The sequence below is a fragment of the Ursus maritimus genome, unplaced genomic scaffold, assembly GCF_017311325.1.
Source record: "Ursus maritimus isolate PB19 unplaced genomic scaffold, ASM1731132v1 scaffold_2, whole genome shotgun sequence".
NCBI lineage: Eukaryota > Metazoa > Chordata > Mammalia > Carnivora > Ursidae > Ursus > Ursus maritimus.
In genome coordinates this window covers 102,901,153-102,921,581 of record NW_024424452.1, presented here as the reverse complement: position 1 = coordinate 102,921,581, position 20,429 = coordinate 102,901,153, and the positions used below count along the sequence as shown (strand labels likewise).

Genomic DNA, 20,429 nt, shown 5'->3' with positions numbered 1-20,429 from the left:
GTCCCAGGGATCTTTGGGTGCAGACAGAGGCAGACCAGCCATCATTGCAGAAATCACCCACTCTCTAGGGGAGAGGCAAAGGTAAACATAAAGAATTGAAGTTCTCCCAACACCCATTCGATTCTCAACTCCCACGCACAGCATTTTAAACACCACTGCAGTACCTCCAAGGAAAAGCCTGGGAGAACGATGGTGATGGTGGTAGCAGGGACGCCTGTAGGAAGTGGCAAAAAAGGATTCTTTCTGGATTATTTCTGAAGCACTGTGCTGCCAGAAATCATAGGAAAAATACCTAGCACCAAACTCTTTCGATCTCCTCGTTTTTCTCCCTATACCTCAGTTCCAAGCTTCTCACTTTATTTTTTTTATATGTATGTATATCGCTTTCCCCATCTCTCCCTCTCTCCCAGTCTACCAGTCTCCCTCCTTCCTTCCCTCCCTCCCTCTCTATCTCCCCCACCCAGCTCCCCCCACCCCATCTATCTCAATCTCAAAATCTCTCATTCTCTTTCCCACATCTGATTGGATGGAATTCCATTCTCCTTATGTGGTAGTTTCTGGAACCGATCAACCCTGCCCAGGGCACACTGGCGCAAGGAGAGGAAGGGGTATGGGCATGCTGAGAAGCAGGTGGGCACTGTGGGGCTATCACAGTGAGCACCGATGCAGTGCCAGTCCGTGCCCCTGGGGTCATGGGCGATGGACCAAGGGCACACAGGATGAACTCTGTGAGTCTACCCACACCTTCCCACAGCCTTCTGGAGCTTCTGGCTAAGCCACATACGTGCATCTAAGTGTGCTAGAGGTACAGGCAAATAAATGGCTAACACCAAGGCCCCAGCAGTGGGAGCCCTAACGAGATGGGGGAAGAGAAAGGATATGAGACTATCGCGTGGATTAAAAACTAAAATCAGGATAGAGTATACTTGGCCAAGTTCTCAATCTGGCATAAATAAAGAGGCGTCCTGGTGGAGGAAGGGGCTGGAAGCCTAGACAGACTGAAAGGCACTTGGGGCTACAGTCTGACTCTGGCTCCGCTCGAAGCGCCCACAGAGGCGGAAAAGTCAAACACTGAACACGATAAGCTGGTCCTACCTAACCACGAGCTGCAAGATAGCTCCACTCTCCCACTTCATTTTCACTCGGAGCCTGTAACACATGGGAGGGGAGTAGACATATGGAGGCAGGATCCAGCTCCCTGGCGACAGGGCTGCCTTCTGCCCGCCGCTGGGTGAGGATTCGAGGATTCACCGAGGGACTGCGACCCAGCAGAGCCAGGCCTCTGCAACCGTCTTACGGTATCTGCCTAACACTTGCTTCTGCAAAAGTCTGCAGGAGCATGCTTTCCCCCCTTGTCTCCAGGCTCACGCACTCTGGCCAGCTGTTCCAAGTCAGTAAGCTCTCCATCACCGGAGAACAATCCTTTTTGGTGGGGGAGGCTGATCGATGCTTCCTTCGGGTCTACGCCTGGAACCTCCCTCTGCAAGCAGCCAAGTCCAAGGAGAAGCTGAGGACACACAGCCGCTCTCCCTGCCCCTCCCCCCCCCTTGAGGCAGCGTAAGAAAGAGGACTCCTCCGTGGGGGAAGTCCCAGGGCAGCGAGGCCTGGAAACTTTGCCGTCTAAGGCTGTGGAATTCTCCTGCTGGGCTCCTGCCGTTAATCACTGTGGCTCCCTGGATTCCCGATTTGGGCTTTAAAAGGTAGCACCAGAGCGAGGAGGACAAACACGTTGAGGAGAAGAAAAAGAAAAAAAACAGTTGGTGGAAGCAAAGAGATAACCGCCCCCCCAACACCAGTCTTCTGAGTAACTGAGTAAGTGTGGTGGGGGAGGGGGTGAAAGAAAAAAGCAGAAGAAAAAGAAGTGTGGACCACACTCCAGAATACTCTTCAGGGTTCCCAGCTAAGGTTGCCTGTATTCATGCCCCAGACCCTACTGAACACATCACTCCCACTGCTGACCTGCTTGTGGAAAAATCGTCTAGGAGTTGGTTTGTTTGAAACTTTCTCCTCTTAGCAGATCTGAAAGATCAGAGGCTCTTGTCCCCCTTTGGAAAAAGGAGCCAGAGAGCTCACAGCTGTGAGTGCGAGGCTTTGGGACATTAACTTCCAAGATGGTAGAAAAGGTCTCTTAGGCCAGGTTGCCATGGTTTCCAAGGGAACAAACAGAGGTTTGGCTCCAAAGAGGGGCAGGAGGGTGAACTGTCTTTTCTTCCTATGGGAATAAATTCAAGAGCCAAGACAAGAGGGGGATATGGTAAAATGCTGAGGTTACAGAAGGTTCTAGTGGAAAGAAAGTCTTGATAGCTCCCATTCTTCCCAGGGTGGCTGGAGTGGAAGGCCCCATTAATAGGATGATAAGGTAGTTCTCCGGGGCTGAGATAAACCTAGGAAGTAAATAGGAACAACCTCTCTCTCTAAAATGCCCAGCCAACCTAACCTAGCAGGCAGGGAGCACAGAGCAGAAGTTGGGCTGCTTTGGGAAAGGCAAGGACCTCCAAAGACTCTGAGTTTTGCTTGCAAGGAGGGCAGGGAGATGACGCTCCCCAGAAGTGATGTGGAGAGGTGCCGATCCCCAGAATTGAAGCCCACCCCACTGCCCACCCTTAATGCCCCCACCTTCCCAGGCCCCCTTGTCAGGACTCTTTCACTGTCTTTCCGAAGGAGCCAGATGGGGCAGAACACTGTCAGGTGCCAAAAATGCCACCATGCCCTCCTAGCAGGAGCTGCCTGGGCAACAGGGCCACCTGGCCAAGGAATTCCCTTCCAGACTCACAGGCAGCAATCCGCATTGTAGGAGAAGCCCCCTGGCTGCCCCTTCCAGAGCTGGTGCCAGCTTGGCTCACACTGGGGAGACGGCAAGGAGACAGAGCTGCTCGGGACTCTGCCACAGCCGGGAGCAGCCATGATGGCAGCTCTGCAGATGAAGTACCATGTATGCTCTGCCACCTTCTCCAAGCAGCGCGGGCCCGGGGGTTGACTGACCACACGCTAGGAGGCAGGCCAGACCTAACCCCAATTTCATCCCTGGCCACTGCACTAGCCAGAAAGTTCCTGGCCTTCCCGGGAGCACTCTCTGCTTTTCCCACCCTCTGTATCAGACATCTCACAGAATTCCAGAATCACAGCCATGAAGGGAACTTTAAGGAAAATACAACACAACCCCCCCGGTGTTACAGTGAAGCACCGATGAGCCCACCACGGTGCTGGGCATTGGGACAAAAAGGCTAAGCAACCTCCATGGAAAAGCGGAATATAGGCAGAGGCTGATGAGGCAAAGAAATCTGTGACCGGGTGTCACATGAAGGTGGATCTCTCCTTTACCCGTTCCCCTGTGTGTGTGCCCAGCACCCCCAGACTCTGCCCTGCAGGCCGGCTCGCAGCCACCCAGCGGCTGCCGGGGAGAGCTCGCTCACGGCCTGGACTCGCCTGATGGGCTCAGGCCCCCACCGTGAGCAAAGCGGAGCTTTCTTAGGGCTTTCCAGCCGTGCAGAGTGTGCCCTGAGCGTGGTTACCAGGAAGGAGGTGGCTGGGAGTGAAACGGCCTAAGTGTCCCCGGACAGGTCATGCGCCCACGGGCTGTAAGGGGCATCTGAAGGGGGCATCCTTCGAACATCTTTTTAAAGGTGCCTTAGGCCAGTAGCTGCAAGTAGCTGCTGACTTAGCTGTCAACCTGGCGTGTGGCCATGGGTCGCTAGGCCCTAAGAAATATCTCAGGAAGAAACCCGGAAGTGAATCCAGTTTTGACCAGGGGATGCCCCGGAAGGGCTGAGGTGCCCAGCAGCCACCGCCAGGGCCAGACTCCTGCGGGCTCTCCCATACCAGCTCTTCCACAGGCAGCACTGGGCTTGCCTTTCCCTCCACGCACCCTCCTCCAAATCCATTCTTCCTGGGCCTTAGACTCCTCAGCTGAAAACCAAGGGTAAGGAGAATAGCCTACCTCAGACAAAAGCAGAGAGGATTGTCATTTCTTTTGTGTACAAAGGCCCATGGCGTTTGCATTGAGAGGCTACTGAACGATGGAAGCCAAGCCAGGAGGCTGCCTCTCGGTGAGAGGCTCCCAGTGCCACCGGCTACCTTGTTCCTATGCTTCCCAAGGCTGGGTCTGGGTCCTAGGGCTCTATGTACCAGGAAGTCATCGGTACTCCCCATTCATGGACTTCTCCAGAATTTTCAACGTTTGCAGCTCCATCTGGGGTATGGTCTGCCTGAGGTTCCTTGTGAAGTGGTGTCAGCAAGACTGAGCAGAAAGGCAGAAAAGTTCATGACAGTCAAAGAAGCTTGTGGTAAGAACTCACATCCGGGTGATGCCTCGCCATTTCAAAGCACTCTGACGTGTGCTCTTTGGGGACGGGCCTTTTAAGGTAGACAGGACTGATAATATTACTCTTTCTACCCATTTGATAACCCATGGTCCTGAAGGTGACATGACTCCGTGAAGACCACACCACCACAGAAAGAGGCGGGAAGAAGCTGAGGCATACCACATGCCACATGGTCCTTTACAAGGGGAGAAACAGGAATAAGAGAACAAGAGAGCAGCCTATAGTCCCCAGTCAGGTAATGTGAGGCCCCACCCCGGACCCTGGAGCAGGGGGATTCCTGTCCTGGTGAGATCAGAGGATTAAAATAGGTTCTTCTACTTCCACCCAGAGGTATCTGTGAGACATGCTGAGGGTATGTGTGATGTCAGTGTGTGTCATCCTCTTAGCCTGTGGATACCCTAAGGGTACAGACTGTGGTCCAGACAGAGACAGCACGGCTGCCCGTGCAGCAAAGGGGTAGAAAAGGGGGACACACAGAGAAAGAACAGAAAGGGGCAGGTAAGAGTCAGGGAAAGGAAGGAAGGGGCCCCTTCCTGAAGGGAACTCCCAGACCTAGAAGTCTTCATAAAGACAGGACACGCCTGTGCCAAGAAGGCCCAGAGTTCTAGCACAGCGCATACAGAACTCCTGGAGGGCATCAAGCCAAGCAGGACGCCAGAGGTGACACACTGATGAGGGGAAGAAATACACAAAAAACCCTCAGCAATAAGCACAGAAAACAAAAGCTGCTCTGTCGTCTCCAGACGCTCTGCCTACAGTACTGAGAACAGAGCACCCCCGAGGGCAACGGCAGCCTCTGTCTGCAGGAAGGCACGCGAAGGCAAGGTAGCCCCAGACAATCCCTGCTCTCCTTTCCCACCAGCAGCCCAGGTTCAGGTGATGTCACTCACAACACTTGCTGAGAAGAGAGACCTCTGGGAAGGCAAAACCCCAGAAGAGGCTCCAGAACAGTTTACACAAGCACACTGGGCTGCACCCCTCCCCACTGCCTGTCTCCTGCTTCCAGGAAAGGGGCTTCTCTCCATATTACAGCAAACTGCAATATCCCTGAGGAGGTTTGATTCAAGACAGATGGACAGATACACAAAATGTGGTCTATCCAGACAATGAACTATTATTCAGCCTTAAAAAGGAAGGAAATTCTGGCACTGGCTACAACATGGATGAACCTTGAGGATATTATGTTCAGTGAAAGAAGCCTGGGGCGCCTGGGTGGCTCAGTTGGTTAAGTGTCTGCCTTCGGCTCAGGTCATTATCCCAGGGTCCCGGGATCGAGCCCTGCATTGGGCTCCCTGCTCAGTGGAGTGTCTGCTTCTCCCTCTGCCCCTTTCCCCCGCTTGTGTTCTTTCTCTCTCTCACGTTCTCTCTCTCAAATAAATAAATAAATAAAATCTTTTAAAGAAGGGAAAAAGAAGCCAGACCCAAAAGGACAAATATCGTAGGATCCCACTTAGATGAAGCACCTACTCCAGGCCCAAATTCAGAGGCAGGAAGTAGAGTACAGGTTGCCAGGGGCTGGGGGAAGAAGGGGGTGTGCTTTTTTTTTTTTTTTTTTTTAAGAGACAGAGGGAGAGAATGTGGGTGGGGAGGGGGAGATGCGGAGAATCTTAAGCAGGCTCCACACCCAGCGTAAAAGCCTGATCTCTTGACCCTGAGATCACGACCTAAGCCACCCAGGCGCCCTGGGGTGTTATTGTTTAGCGGGTACCTGCCCATTTGGGATGATGACAAAGTTCCGGGAATGGATGGTGGTGATGGTTGCACAACTGTGTGAATGTAATTAAGGCCACTGATGTAGACTAAAAAAGGTTTGATCTTATGTTCTCTTTCTTTGCCACAATACAATTAAAAAAAAGAAGATAAGAAAGCAAATGGAACAGCGCTGGGACAGACAGGTGAAAAGGGGCAGAAGAGAAGAGCAGAACAAGTTCAAGACTGAGGAGCCGGGTTGCGGCTGCCACCAGGAGCTCAGCCCCAGCTTGGTAATGGAGGTGGAGGCCCAGTGGCACAGAGGTCAGTTATCCCAGACAGCGGCCTCTGACACATCCAGGGCCGGGAGCCCATGGAGGGCCTGGCGCAACATCAAACAACACAACAGGTGACCTGGCAAGGCTGCGTGGCAAGGCCAAGGGGAGGCGAAAGAGACTGGGCTCTCTGAACACCACGCTCTGTGCGTATGTGTGTGTGGGGGGGGGGCAGCAGAGGTGGTGGTGGAAGGGCATTGAGGGCGATGGACCAGTTCTCTTTTCAAGCAGAAGGGAAAAAGTTGGCTTTCACCTACTCACTCTCCCAAAGTTACCCCCTCGCTGGCTCAGAGCACACAGGCACCGGCGTCGAGCAGCAGAGCCAAGGCCTTCCTGACTCACAGTGGAAACACAGGGTCTCCAGTCTTTCCGAGGACCTTGTATACGATCTCATTTGATTCTCCCCACAGACTTGGGAAGTGGACAATACTGCCCCCATTTTACAGAGAAGAAAACTGGCTAAGTACTTTGTCTAGGGCCACATCGTAAAGCAGAGCTAGAATCCAAACCAGCGTTTGGCAAAGGCTAGACTTCTACAATATTGCCTGGAAGGTGCGTTCCAGATCCGAGGGCTTGTTTTCTCATTTTCTCTTATGGTATAATGTAGGGATCTAGAGCACAGGCTCTGTCAGCACACAGACCCAAACCCCACATCCACCGTCATTACCTGTTTGACTTTGAGGAAGTTAGTTAATGTCTCTGTTCATCAGCTTTGGCTGTGATAAACTGGGGACAATAATGGTAACCTCATTTAAAATGTTTTGCAGGATTTTGAGGTAATTAAACAATCCCCATAAAGGCACAGAGGGCTGGCCCATAGTAAGCACTCAAATAATTATGGTGGTAATTATGGAACGTTATCCATCAGCCCATTTCACCTGCTGGGTGTGGACCCCTAGGAGCCTGGCACCGGTCCGAAGGTGAGTGTGGAAATAGCGCAGTATTTGCTTGGCTTCTACATAAAGGAACCTTATGGTTGGAAGGGACTTAAAGTCATTTAGACTAATCTCTTGTCCGGTGTTAGAAACCGTTCTCCTCTTGTTGTTCCCTATGAGCCTACACATTAGCTCCTACTCTCCCTTACATTAAACTGGGACCTAATTTGTGATCTCCAGCACCCTAGTGATTGATACGCATTCTCTGAGTCTTACAACCCCTTTTGTGATGGCTTCTATTATCGCCTCTCAACAGTTGAAGAAACTGAGACCCAAAGTCCTATCGTTAACTAGCGGTCAAGCTGGGCCTGATTCCAAAACTCATATTCTCAGCTATTACATGATGCTTCTGCATTAGAGAAGAGAGGAAAAATCTGCTACATGGTAGAGGGGAAAGTAGCTATGGTCGAATTCCAAATCTACCATTTAGTGAGCATCTAGCATTTAATGAGCATTATTTGGCATCAAGTACTCTATGGCTTATTTTTACAGATAAGAAGGCTGGATGGCTCAGTCGGTTAAGCAACCGACTCTTGATTTCTGCTCAGGTTACAATCTGAGTCCTGAGACAGAACCTCGCATGGAGCCGCATGGAGCCCCACATCGGCTCACGCTCAGCGGGGAGTCTGCATGTGATTCTCTCCCTCCGCCCCTCCCCCCTGTGTGCGCATGTGCGCGCTCACTCTTTTTTTCCTCTCTCTCTCTCCAAAATAAATAAATAAATCTTAAAAAAAAAAAAAAGACTGCAGGGGATTTTTATGTTCAATGCCACAAAGTTCATAAGTAGGGAAGGCAAGTTCCATATTCATGTTGACACTTTTCCTTTTACCATGCTGTTTCTCAGGACCTTAGTTTGCTCATCTTTAGATGGAATCAATACTCACTTCCCTTTCATTCATTCTTTAATAAATGAGTTTCTATGAGTTCCAGACCTTGTTTTGAGCACAAAGATGCAAAGACAACAGAAACTACGATTTTTATGCTTTCTTTCTGCCTGGCACTCTTACACATATCACATGAAATTATGAATGTTAACAAATCAGAATGACTCCATGACAGCTATTCAGTGAGGGTAATAGTTACTATTTTTTTTCTAAATCACAACCTTAAACCTTTTTTAAATGGTCACATTTTCTATTGTCTTCATTCACGTTTCCTTTTCTTTCTTCCCATTTTCTTCCCCAGTTTGAAGTTACATTATTCCTAGTTTTTTAATGTTAGCCTAGAAATCTTAACATGTGTATTTAACTTAAAAACTCCATATAATCAGTATCTTTAACCTCTTCCCAAACAACACAAGGACTTTAGAACACTTGAACCCTTGAACTCCCAATTACTCACCTTCCAATTTATATGCTATTGTTACCGGGGATTTTAACTGTAGTTTTATTTAATCCCTGTAAGTTAGACGTTGCGGTCTCTATTTCCTTTGACATCAGTATTCATTTAGCACCATGTTTACAATTTCCTTTGCTCGTCATTCCTTCTTGAATTTTAGACTTCTTTTAAGGTCATTTTTCTTCTTGAACCTATTTCCTTTAGAAGTCACTATTGGTAGAAACTTGTTTTTGTTTGTCTGCAAAGGCCTTTATTTGCCCTCATTCTTGGAAGATTGTCACTGATGCTAGAATTCTGTGTTAGCAGTTATCTTCTCAGCACTTTGAAGATATTATTCCACTGTCTTCTGGCTCTTCTTGTTGAGGTTGAGAAATCAGTTGTCAGTTTAAATGTCATTCCCAGGAAAGCAATTTACCTTCTGGGTTTACTCTAAAATAATTAACCCTTGGTGTTCTGTAGTTTCATTTTGACGTGTCTAGGGGTGAATTTTATTTACCCCTCTTGGGATTCATTAGGTATCATAAATATAATGATTGTATTTCATCAATTCTTGACCACAGTTTCTTCAAATATTGAAGGGCATCAATATTGCCCTCCTGAAACATTAATTAAAGGTACACTGGGATCTTTTTACTCTATTCTAGGGGTGGGCAGACTATATAACACATGGTCCAAATCTGCTGCCTGTTTTTGTAAAGGAAGTTTGATTAGCATCTAGCCATACCCCTTCATTTACATATTGACCACAGGCTGCTTCCACTCTACGACAGCAGAGCTGAGTAGTTAAGACAAAGACCATATGGGCCACAAAGCCTAAAATATTTACTCTCTGGCCCTTTAAAGAAAAAGTTTGTCAACCCCTGCTCTGTGTTCCTGCCTGTACCCTCTTCCACATTTTCCATCTTTTCCATCGTCTATATAATTTCTTCAGAAATATCTTCCAATTCATTAATTTTATCTTCAGCTGTAATATATTATTTTTTAAGCTATTCATTGAAATTTAAATTTCCTTTATGGTAATTGTAGAAGTGTTTTCATTTCTAGAAGTTCCCTTTGATAGCTGCCTGTTCAGTTGAGTTTCCTGTCCATTATTCTTCCAATACACTCTTATTTCTTATAATATTTTTTAAAAGATTTATTTATTTATTTGGGGGGGGAGGGAGAGAGGGAGAGAGAGAATCTTAAGCAGATATCAGTGCAGAGCCTGACGTGGGGCTCGATCTCAGGACCCTGAGATCAAGACCTGAGCTGAAATCAAGAGTCACATGCTCAAATGACTGAGTCACCCAGGCACCCCTCTTATGACATATTAAAATACATATTTTAAATTATTTTAATTTTTAAAAAGATTTTATTTTTAAGTAATCTCTACACCCAATGTGGGGCTCAAACTCACAACCCTGAGATGAAGAGTCACATGCTCCACCAACTGAGCCAGCCAGGTGCCCCTATTTTTTTATACCTAATAATCCCAATATCTGCAATTTCTGCAGGTCTGATCTATTTGTGTTATTTCTGTTGCTCAACTTCATTGGTAATCAGGGAACTACAAATCAAGACCACTAAGAGATGCTATTTACACCACTCAGTTGGCAAAAATTAAAAAGTCTGATGATACCAAGTACTTGGGAGGGCATGGAAAACAGCATCTCTTACACTTCACTGGTGGGGACAAAACTATGACAAATATATTGGGAAACAACCTGTTATTATCTTATAAGGTTGAATATTCATATACTAAGACCTAGCAATTCCCTTTTGAGATCTATACTCAGGACAGACTTGCACACATGAGACATGAATAGGAATGTTTGTGGCGGTTCTGTTCATAAGTGTGAAAAAGGGTGATACCTTCACCCATAGAATACTATACAGCAGTGAAAATGAACGAACTACAGCCACATTCAACAGGGTAAGTCTTAGTATCATAATACTGAATGAAAATAAAAAAGCCCTAGAAGATTGTATACAGTATATATTTTTAATACAGAATATAAAGCAAAACTAAGTAATATATTTGCTTAGGCATACTTATCAAGAGACTGATAAACACAAAACTCAGGATAGTGGTTGGAATGGGTGATGAGGTGGGGGCATGGGATAGAAAGGGCACATAGGTGGATGCAAGTTATGGTAGTGATCTTATTTTTGGCTTGGGTGGTGGGTTCGGGTGTCCTCATTAAGTTATTAAAATACTAAATAACCTACATAAATAAGTAGTGAAGAGAGATATGCATAAACCAGTGAAGAAAATGTATCATGAATATTCATTCAATTTCGTGCACCTGAGAAATAAAGCTAGAGATGAGAGAAAAAGAAAAATAGGTTTCCACCATTTCTGCCTGCAACATTTTTTAATCTGCACGATCAAAGAGAGCCATGGATCTACCAAAACTTAGCAAGACTGTTTTAGATGAGAACTTCTATGGTCAATGTCACGGTCTAAAATTGTCCTTGAACAAGGTAATCAGTATTACTGCATTCGACCATATGAGCCTAGTAAGAAAGGCTCAATCAATTTAGAAATTCTGATTCTGGGGGTGGGGGTGGGGGTGCGGGTGGGGGTGAGGGGGCAGAGATGAGAGTAAAGGGCACAGGGGCTGAGATTCCTCTAGGGGCTGAGAGCCAGAAGTGGGGAGCGCCACTTCTGGGAGGCAGAAGGCGGTGGTGACCTGGTCTGCTCCGGGTGGGGAGACGTGGAAGAGAAGCATCATTTCAGGAGGGAGGGAGACTCAGGGAATTAGCAACTAGGGGCCCAGGCCCAAGAGCCGGTCTCCTCCTGGATCAAAAGTGAAACAGTTTGGGGAGAGCGCCAACCCCTCGCCGCTGAGACTTCCTGGGTCCCACAGCCGGTGCCAACCCCACCCGGCCAGGGACCTCTGGGCGCAGGGCTCGGGAGGGGGACAAGCCGCCGAGCCTCCTCCCGCGCCCAGTCCTGTCCGGCCTCCAGCGCGGCGGCCTCGGCCCGGTGGGCAGGCAGGCGGAGAGCCCCACACCCGCGAGCCCGGGGTCGCGGCCGCAGGGCCGGTGCGCCCACCCTCGCCCTCCGCTGGGGGCCGGCCAGTTCCGACGAGTCGGCCAGCTCCGCTCCAGCGCGGCCCGGCCTGGGGAGCAGCTGGGGTCACTAACGCCTCAGCTCTTTCCAGGTCTGGCTCCGCGCCAGTCCCCCAAGAAGGCGGCGGCTGCACCCTGGCCAGCTAGCGATGGCTCACGGAGGGGGCTGTGACTCACTGGGGCCCGCCTCCCTCCCCCAGGACCCTCATCCTCCCCGTGCCACACCCCGGGGAGGAATCTCCACCCTTCAGCCTCCGGACGCCGCGGGGAAGCCGGCCAGTTCTCACCCCGCCCTTCCCTTCACCTGGCCTCCCTAACACCCCAAGAGCAACGAAACGCCCTGTGGTTTCAGTGGCTCAGCCGAGGACGACGGCTCAGCAGGGTTTCTTCCGGAGAGCCCCGTCCCTCGCTGAGCTGCCCGCCCTGAGCTGCCAGTGGCCGCTGGCAGCAGGGCCCAGCTCCACACTTTGCCCTGCAGGGCAGGCTCCCTAAATGTTAATTATCAATGCTTGCACGCTGTCCGGGGGAAGGGATGAAAACTGGGGTGATTCTGGGACGCCAGCGTGAAAGGCACTGTTTACATCCCGCTGTAAGGGAAGGACAGCGTAAATCCCAGAGGCTCTAACAGGCTATACTACAGTACATACAGGGTGAATGTCTCAGTTCTCCCTCTTGGGTGCTGGGATGAGGGGAGGTAAACTGGAGGGCACCCCACTGCGCCTGTGGGGAACTTGAGCCCCAGAGTAAAGCCTGGCCTGGTCAGGGTCCAAGCGGGAACCACGGACTTTCCGTGGCCTCAGTTCTGCTGTAAAATCGAGGGGCTGGAGTTATGGCTCCTTCCGGCACTGACATAACGGGATTCTAGGACTTCTGGTCTTAATAGATCCCCGGCTCAGCTCGGCATCCTCAGGAACACCTCTGAGCTCTAACGACGGACTTTCACACACAGAGAGCGCTTTTAACTTCTCAAACACTTCTCTGTAGAGTCCATACTCTTCCCCTGGTTATCATATCGATTCTTTGTGATTAGGAACAAATAACAAATGAGGAAACTGAGCTCAGGGGTTAAGGGGCTTGCTCAAGGTCACAGTGTTAGCAAGAGGCATGGTCAAGAGTGGAATTCAATTAAGGGGCTCTTTTTAATGCCTGGAGAGTCCCAGATTCTTCACCTACTTTGAGCGACTCAGTCACACTTGCTGGGACTTGCCCTCCCATCTACAGTCATAGAGAGAATCCACCGCACCCAAAGATGAGGGATCAAATTTTATATAAGCTGGGGAAGTGGCCTTCCAAAGCTCAGGGGATTCCCCATCCAAGAATCTTCATAAATCATAACCCACATATTTTAGGCACTCTACGGTGTACAAAGCACTTCCATATCCATTACCCCATGTGATTCTTGTAATAACCCTGCAAGGTATTCAGGACTCTATTATCTGATATCTTAAGTAGAATGAAAAGGCTACCATTTAGCAGTTAAGTGACATGTGCAACGATAGCACCCTGTCTTCTTCCTGTGTTGCTGTAGAAGGTTCTGGAAGAACCAATACGATCATAAGATTCCTCTACATTCATAATGGAAACCCAAAGCATCTCTCTCCATTTTTCTTGTCTATCTCCCTAAGATGGCCTAGGAAGGAGGGAAACCTCCCTGTACGCCAGGGGACAGATCATGGGCACAGCGTGGTAGCAGCCTTCCCCAGAGTCACACAGTGAGGTGGCACCAGCTCGTGGATGAACCCAAGACCTCCTATCTCAGCCCTGGAGCCTGTACTGAGCACGTGCCAACATTCTTTGGATAAGACTGTGCCTGTCATGGAGGCCACCAGGATTCTGTCACTCTTGAATTTATAACAGTGGTTGGTGCGACCTTCAAGAGGCTGGCAACTCAGCTGTCATTCCAAAGAGGTGTCGAGTCACCTACCGCAAGCATCACTCTGCCCTGTCATATAGGCTAGATGCTGTCTTTGCCCCCAGCCCTGCATTCGCTCATTATTTTACGGCTGGTGACAACCTCCTGTTCTTCCTCTGCCCTCCCTGCTCTATTCTTGGATGATTTTAAAAAAAAAGTTTCTTTTCTTTAAAAATATAGCCACAGATAAAAATCTCTCACACATGCACATTTAAGAGAAGGAAGGCAAGAAAGCCTCATGGTTCTTTCCAGCCAGAGGCCAAGTGTGTAAGCACACACCCACCAGGCAGGGCCAGCCTCTCTGCCGTTAGTGAGTAATTCCACTCACAGGTTTATAGGGGGCTTGATTTAGGGTGTTGCATATCTTCTTCCAGAACTCCTGGCCCTTAGCTGAGCCTGTGTAAAAGCCACTTTGCATTTGTAACTCTTACTTCAAACACAAGTTGGCCTGCACATCCACGTAGGAACCAGACACACAGGGAGGGACGGAGCTTCTCAAAGGCAGTTCAGTTCAAGAGTTGCAAGCTTTCTCCCCTCTCTGATCTCTTCATCCCAGGTTCAGACCTCTGTGCCCCACCCAGACTGGCTCCAGACTGTCCACTTTCAAGGAAGAGGCTGCGGGCATCCGTATCTTTAATTCTCTTCTAAAATCACACCAACCTTTTGCTTCCGGTTGCCTGCTATTATTAGATTCCCTGGACCCTATTTGAGACTGAGTTGCGGCCAATTCCTCATAACGTAGGAAAATGCTCACAATACAGACAGGATTGGGTAGGAAAAAATTAGAACCCAAACCACAATATTTAGGGGCGGCTGGCTAGCTCAGTTGGTGGCGCTATGTGACTCTTGATCTTGGGGTTGGGGGTTCAAGCCCCCACACTGGGTGTAGAGATTACTTAAAATAAAATCTTGAGGGGCGCCTGGGTGGCGCAGTCATTAAGCGTCTGCCTTTGGCTCAGGGCGTGATCCCGGCGTTCTGGGATCGAGCCCCACATCAGGCTCCTCCACTAGGAGCCTGCTTCTTCCTCTCCCACTCCCCCTGCTTGTGTTCCCTCTCTCGCTGGCTGTCTATCAAATAAATAAATAAAATCTTTAAAAAAAATAAAATAATATCTTGAAAAGAAATAAAATCTTTACAAAAACCCACCAATAGTCAATTTACAAAAACCCACCAATAGTCAATGTGTTTCCAATTTAAAAAATGTATATACTCACCTATAGATATAAAAGAATACTAGAGAATACACCAAAATGTTAACAGTTATCTCTGGACTTACGGACATCTTATTTTTTCTTTTATGCTTTTCTGAATTTCCCAAACTTTCTAGAATGATCTTGTATGGAAGCAGTACAGAGCTCAGACTCTGGAATTTGAGAGGCGTGGTTTGAATTCCACATTCTCCACTTAATAGCTGCGGGACCTTGGATAAAATATTTTATCTCTCTGAGCCTCGGTTTCTTCTCTGGAAAAAAGGAGAATAGGAACGACACCTTCCTCACAGAGCTGTCCTGAGGAGGAAAAGGAGGTCATGCAATTTCAACATTTGGTATGGGTGCCTAACATATAGTAAGCCCTAAGTAAAATATTAGAGATTTTTATGCATTCCTTTTAGGCTGGGCGGGGTGTGTGTGTGTGTGTGTGTGTGTGTGTGTAAAAACATAAAGAACCACTTGGCTCAAGAGCCACCATCTGGATTAAAGGGCTCTGGGAAAACAACAAAAGCCTGCCCGAGCACGCAGAGTCTCTGAAAGTGACTGGGACAAGCGTAATTGCCGTGTAAATTGGCGTTTAGATAGGTCATGTCCATATGAAAGGTGTCAAATGAGCCATGATGACTGTGAGTAATGCCTGGCTGGCGAAAGGAAATATAGATGGTTTTCTTTTTTTTTTTTTTTTAGAACAAAACACACACACAAGACCAGACCAGACCACAGAATAATTGATCAAACTAAAAGTAACAAGCTAAAGAAAAGCATACAAACCAGAAAGTATGAAGAAAAGATTCAGTCGTGGGTAAGCAGGGAACATGCTCTCTGGTTAAGGTGACAGAGGCAGAATTGCCTGGGACTCGGGCAGGATGACAAAGGAGCCGCCTGGGAAACAGCCCTGACTTAAACTGGGGCACAAGTTAGCTCCAAGTTAGACAAGGGACTTTGGGGCTCGGGACCCCAGACAGGGCTGGCCCCGGGGAGCTCTGGGGGGCAGCTGTCCACAGCGGCGGTGCAGGAGACGAGCTGAGCCAGTTAGCGGGAGAATGCCCTGCTTTGGGCCAAAGATACTAAGGGAGGTTGGACAGCAGAAAGGAGCAAAAAGGCAATTATCACCACTGTCAAAATTCTAAAATGGAGCCCCAGTCCTCTTCCCACCTTGAGGTAGCGGCCATAGAGTTATATATGCACAGTTATACAGAGTTACACTCCTGACATGGGTCCGGGAGGGGGACAGAGGTCAAGGAGGGGGAGACGCAGCTTGGCTCAACAATTCTGGGGTGCCAGGTCCCTAAGCAAAGTCTCCTGGGGCACTGGCTACTGTTTCCTGTTCACGTGCCCATCACCCCACTTCCCAGGAAGTTACCCCCAGTCTCTGCCACCTGAGCCCAGCGAAGCGCGAGCTGCCTCCCAGGGCTGTCACCCCATCCTAGGTGCCCTTGCCTCCACACTTAGAAGTTTTATTTTTCCCATTCTAGGCTGCAAACTCAAACGCCTAAGGGACCAGGCAGGTAGAAAACTAAGCGAAGCAGACTGAACATTGGGTGACGGGGGACAAGAAACCAGGCAGACCCTTGTCTGAATGGGGACGCAGCTACTCAGCTCCTGCTAACTGTTGCCATGAAAAGAGGGAGGCCGATGGGGTCAGCACTTCTGACTTCTGACACAGAGCCAGAAATCTGGATTTCTATTTGAAATCTTCGGACTTTTAAATGTTGGTAACCGAGTCTCATTCATCTGCGGGGTTTGGTAGGAGGAGGCAGAGAATTTGAGAGTTGAAATGTCCTTGAAGTACACTGAGGTCAAACTGCTCCTGTCACACACGAACACACTGAAGCCTGGAAAGAAAGGCTCAGTGATTTCCCAGACATGATAAAGCAACTTGAATGGTTCAAATCCCAGGTCTCCCAACTTCTAATCTAGAAACTCTGTCTCTAGACGCCCCTGGCTGTCAGGAGGAGGCCTTTGCCATTATTTAGGCACCAGATGAGGAAGTGTTGATCAGGGGCGGTGACCCTGGGAAGGAAGAAGTTCAACTTTGCTATGATCTCGACTCCCGTTTAATGAAAAATTTCTATTTGTTTATCCAGTTATCCATCTAACATTGAGCGATGATCAGCCAATGCGCCCCGGGCTGTGCTCAACACCGGGTGTTCAGAGGCGACTAAGGCACCAGCCCTCCTTCCGAGCGGCTCACAGGCTGTGCGTGGGCTAGGCCTGCTGACGCAGCCCGGCAGCCACGCTGCCCTGGGCCTGCTCCCATGAACTCTTAGCTAAAATTCACACCCTCATTTCCTCTGAAAGCATCTCCCATTACTGGATGCCATCCTTGAGAAACCGGGAGGGGCCTGGAGAGCGTCCCCCACTCCCGGAGGACCTGGAACACTTAAGCGATCCATAGGAAGCAGGAGCAAGCATGGGACCCAACCCAGCCGCTCAGGGCCAAGCCCCTTCCTGCTCAGCAAAGGCAAGTTCTGCTTTCTGTATTACCTTGGCCCAGCTGCCACCTCATTCCAGCTAGAGTTTCTGTGTGGGTGTGTGTTGGGGAGAGAGGATGGGCTCCCAGATTGGGACTCTCCTGCCTGTTTATCAAGTGGCGGGCTCAATTCCGACAGCTGCTGGCAGCTGACCTGGGTGACCGAAGAGTGATGGCATCCTTGGGCCACAGCGTGATACAGCCTAGTTCCCTCCATGGACAAGAGATTTCCCAGCATTGGCTCTTACGGCATCTACTTCCAGGGGAGGAAGGCAGGGCAGGAGCCAACAAGGTAAGCTCGGCTGCTGCCATTCTGTCTTCTTTTCCAGGACTGCAGTTGCGCAAATATCAAGTGCATCCCTGGAGGGTAACCTGTCATGGGAAATGGTGGAACCCGTGTTTGGCCCCCAGGGGCCCCTTGGTGGACAGTTGCAGGAGGTTGGGGCCTCTGGGCCTTTTGGTTACTAGGGGATAAGGGGCTATCATCCTTCTATAAATGCACTGAGCCCAAAGGTTAGCAGGGAGCAGGTAGGCAGACTCATGGCAAGATCCATGGAGAAGAAAGAGAAATGAAGGGTTGGAAGAGGAAAAATTTAAATTTGGTGAACACCTACTCTGTGCCAGCAGCTTGGAACATGAGAGAATTGAGTCCAGAAGGTCAAATGATGTGTCCACGGGCACACGGTTGCCCAGGCAGACTTGAACCCAGTCCCACTGGATGCTCCCCAAGCCTCACTCTCATATAGTACCATGCTGCTGGGACTGGGAATGCTGACGGGGTGGCCAAGAACACAGAGCACTGCTATAGAGAAAGGCATGGGTAGAGATCCAGGACTTGTTAAACTCTGACCCCTGGGGCTGAACACCTAATGGAAATTAGCATTCTTTTCTCTAGCCATCGAGGAACTTGGCATTCATTTCCTAGGTCCAGGAAATAGATTTCCCAGTGTCAGGGAAACCTCCTTTCCCTTCCTCCCCTCACAGGATGAAGTGTCTTAGGTCAGATGTGCCCACCAGGAAACAGAGATGGTTCCAGGACCAACCCTCCGCATTGAGGGACTGCTCCTAACGTCCCCCATCAACGCGGACTGTGGGAGTGGAGTGGGGATCAGAGGCACACCCAGGGGGTCCTTCTCCAGGGGTTAGAATTTTACCCTTTTGTCCTCTGACCATGGGAAGCCCAGGAGTACAGAGGATACCAAAGCAAAATCCACTCCATTTTTTACTGAGTCCTTACTATGTGCCGGGCACTACCGCCGAGGCCTAGGATACACCAGTGAACAAAGAGACGAAGAACCTTGCCCTCATGGGGTGTATATTCCAGCAGAATCACAGTAAAACCGTCCTTTTTTGTGGGAGGCGGTGGTGCATGATGGAAAAGACATGAGTCTCGGTGTCAGACAGGCCTGGGTCAAAGAATCAGCCCAACCTTAACCAGCCAGAAGACCTCTGGGAGAGATACTTAACTCACTGGGTGTTAGCTTTCTTACCTGTAAAATTGGGACAACGGCATGTTGTAGTAGTGCCGTAAGGATTAAAAATAGCGTCTATGCAAAAAAAAAGGGGGGTGGCGCTTGGCTGGCTCAGTCAGTAGAGCATTTGGCTCTTAATCCTGGGGTCGTGAGATCAAGCCCCACGTTGAGTGTAGAGATTACTTAAAAATAAAATCTTTTTTTTTTTTTTTAAATAGGCGCCACACCCAGCATGGAGCCCAATGAGGAGCTTGAACTCACGACCCTGAGATCAAGACCGAGCTGAAATCAAGAGTTGGACACTTAACCAACCGAGCCACCCAGGTGCCCCCAAAATAAAACCTTAAAAAAATAATGTATATGCAAAGCCTGGCATCTAGCAGGGTTCACGAATGCTGATCTTATTTTTCTAGGCCTCCTAGCTGAACCCACAGATTCTGGGAGAACTACTCACATGCCCTCTGTTTAGAGGCTGAAACCAGGGCATCATCTCTACAATGTCCTGGACACAGTTTGATATGGTGAAGAGCGTATCTGAGTTTGAATCCGCTATAGAAGGTCAAGGAATCTCCCCTCTAGAAACATCTGCTCCTTCCTGTAGCCCCTGCTGAAGGGAGAGGCCTGGGTGGCCATGTCTGATTCGTCCCCACTTCCCTCTAGCAGGCCACAGATAATTGGCACAGGGGTGGACACGGGCCCTAAGCTGGAATCGGCATCTCCTGGCATCTCTTTGGCCTGAGAGACTCAGTTCATCTACTTGGAGAGCGAAACAGGAAGGTCATATGGATTCGGAGGCTGAACCCGCTGCCTGGTTAACCGCAATGGGTGCTCTGCCTGTGGACAAGGAGCGGAGGAGAAGGGAGTGCACGCAGCCCCAGAGAGGAGTCCCCACCAGGGGCTACGCCTTCCCCTACTGAGCTCTGTGATATTTCTCTGTAAACATCTGATAAAGCCCCCCCCACTCTTCTTTTGCTTTGTAGCCAGATGATCTGGAAGACGAATCCTGTACCTGTCTCAGAAGGTGCTTGTTGTGACACAATGTGAAAGCAGCTGGCATTCAGCTGACATTCAATAAATGCTGTCGAATCTCTCCATGTTCTTGTCAACCAGTCACTCACTCACTCGGCAATGGAGAGAGGAAATCTATATATGTTCTAGGCTAGGGTTGGACCTCAGCCTTATGCTATATGAATACCTTTATTAATCTCTAAACTCAAGACTTGATTAAATATTATAAATATTTAATCAAATATTTAATGCAAATATTACATGTGATAATCCTAGTATTTAGCACATAATGAATGAATGGTAGGTCACATGATCACTTCTACTGCTGTCACTATTGTTTAAGACACAACACGTGTCGTGCTGGGTCTTGATCTAGGCGAGGAGGGAGGACCCAGGAAGAGCAGCATCTGGAGCGGGCAGTGAGAGAACAGAGAAGGATATGCTGCGTAGTGGGGTCAAGGGGTTGGGCAGCAGAGAGAAGGAATGGAAACTAGCCGTGGGGGCGCCAGGGTGGCTCAGGCGGTTAAGCGTCCCACTCTTGATTTGGGCTCAGGTCATGATCTCAGGGTGGTGAAATCGAGCCCTGCGTCAGGTTCTGCTCTCAGTGCAGAGTCCACTTGGGATTCTTTCTCTCTCCATCTCCCTCTGCCTCTCCCCCTGCACTCTCTCTCTCTCTAAA

The 20,429-nt window shown here is 49.2% G+C and overlaps 1 protein-coding gene and 1 long non-coding RNA gene across 5 annotated transcripts in view; one reads left to right on the top strand and one right to left on the bottom strand.

Moving 5' to 3' along the window:
• The window catches only part of ATP2B4 (ATPase plasma membrane Ca2+ transporting 4), a 98,174-nt gene that overhangs the window by 66,440 nt on the left and 11,305 nt on the right, over window positions 1–20,429 (bottom strand). The window lies entirely within an intron of this gene.
• On the top strand, window positions 14,694–19,832 carry LOC121104052. The gene is made up of 2 exons (XR_005836435.1): window positions 14,694–17,562; window positions 18,961–19,832. It is a non-coding gene; the product is annotated as an uncharacterized LOC121104052 (long non-coding RNA).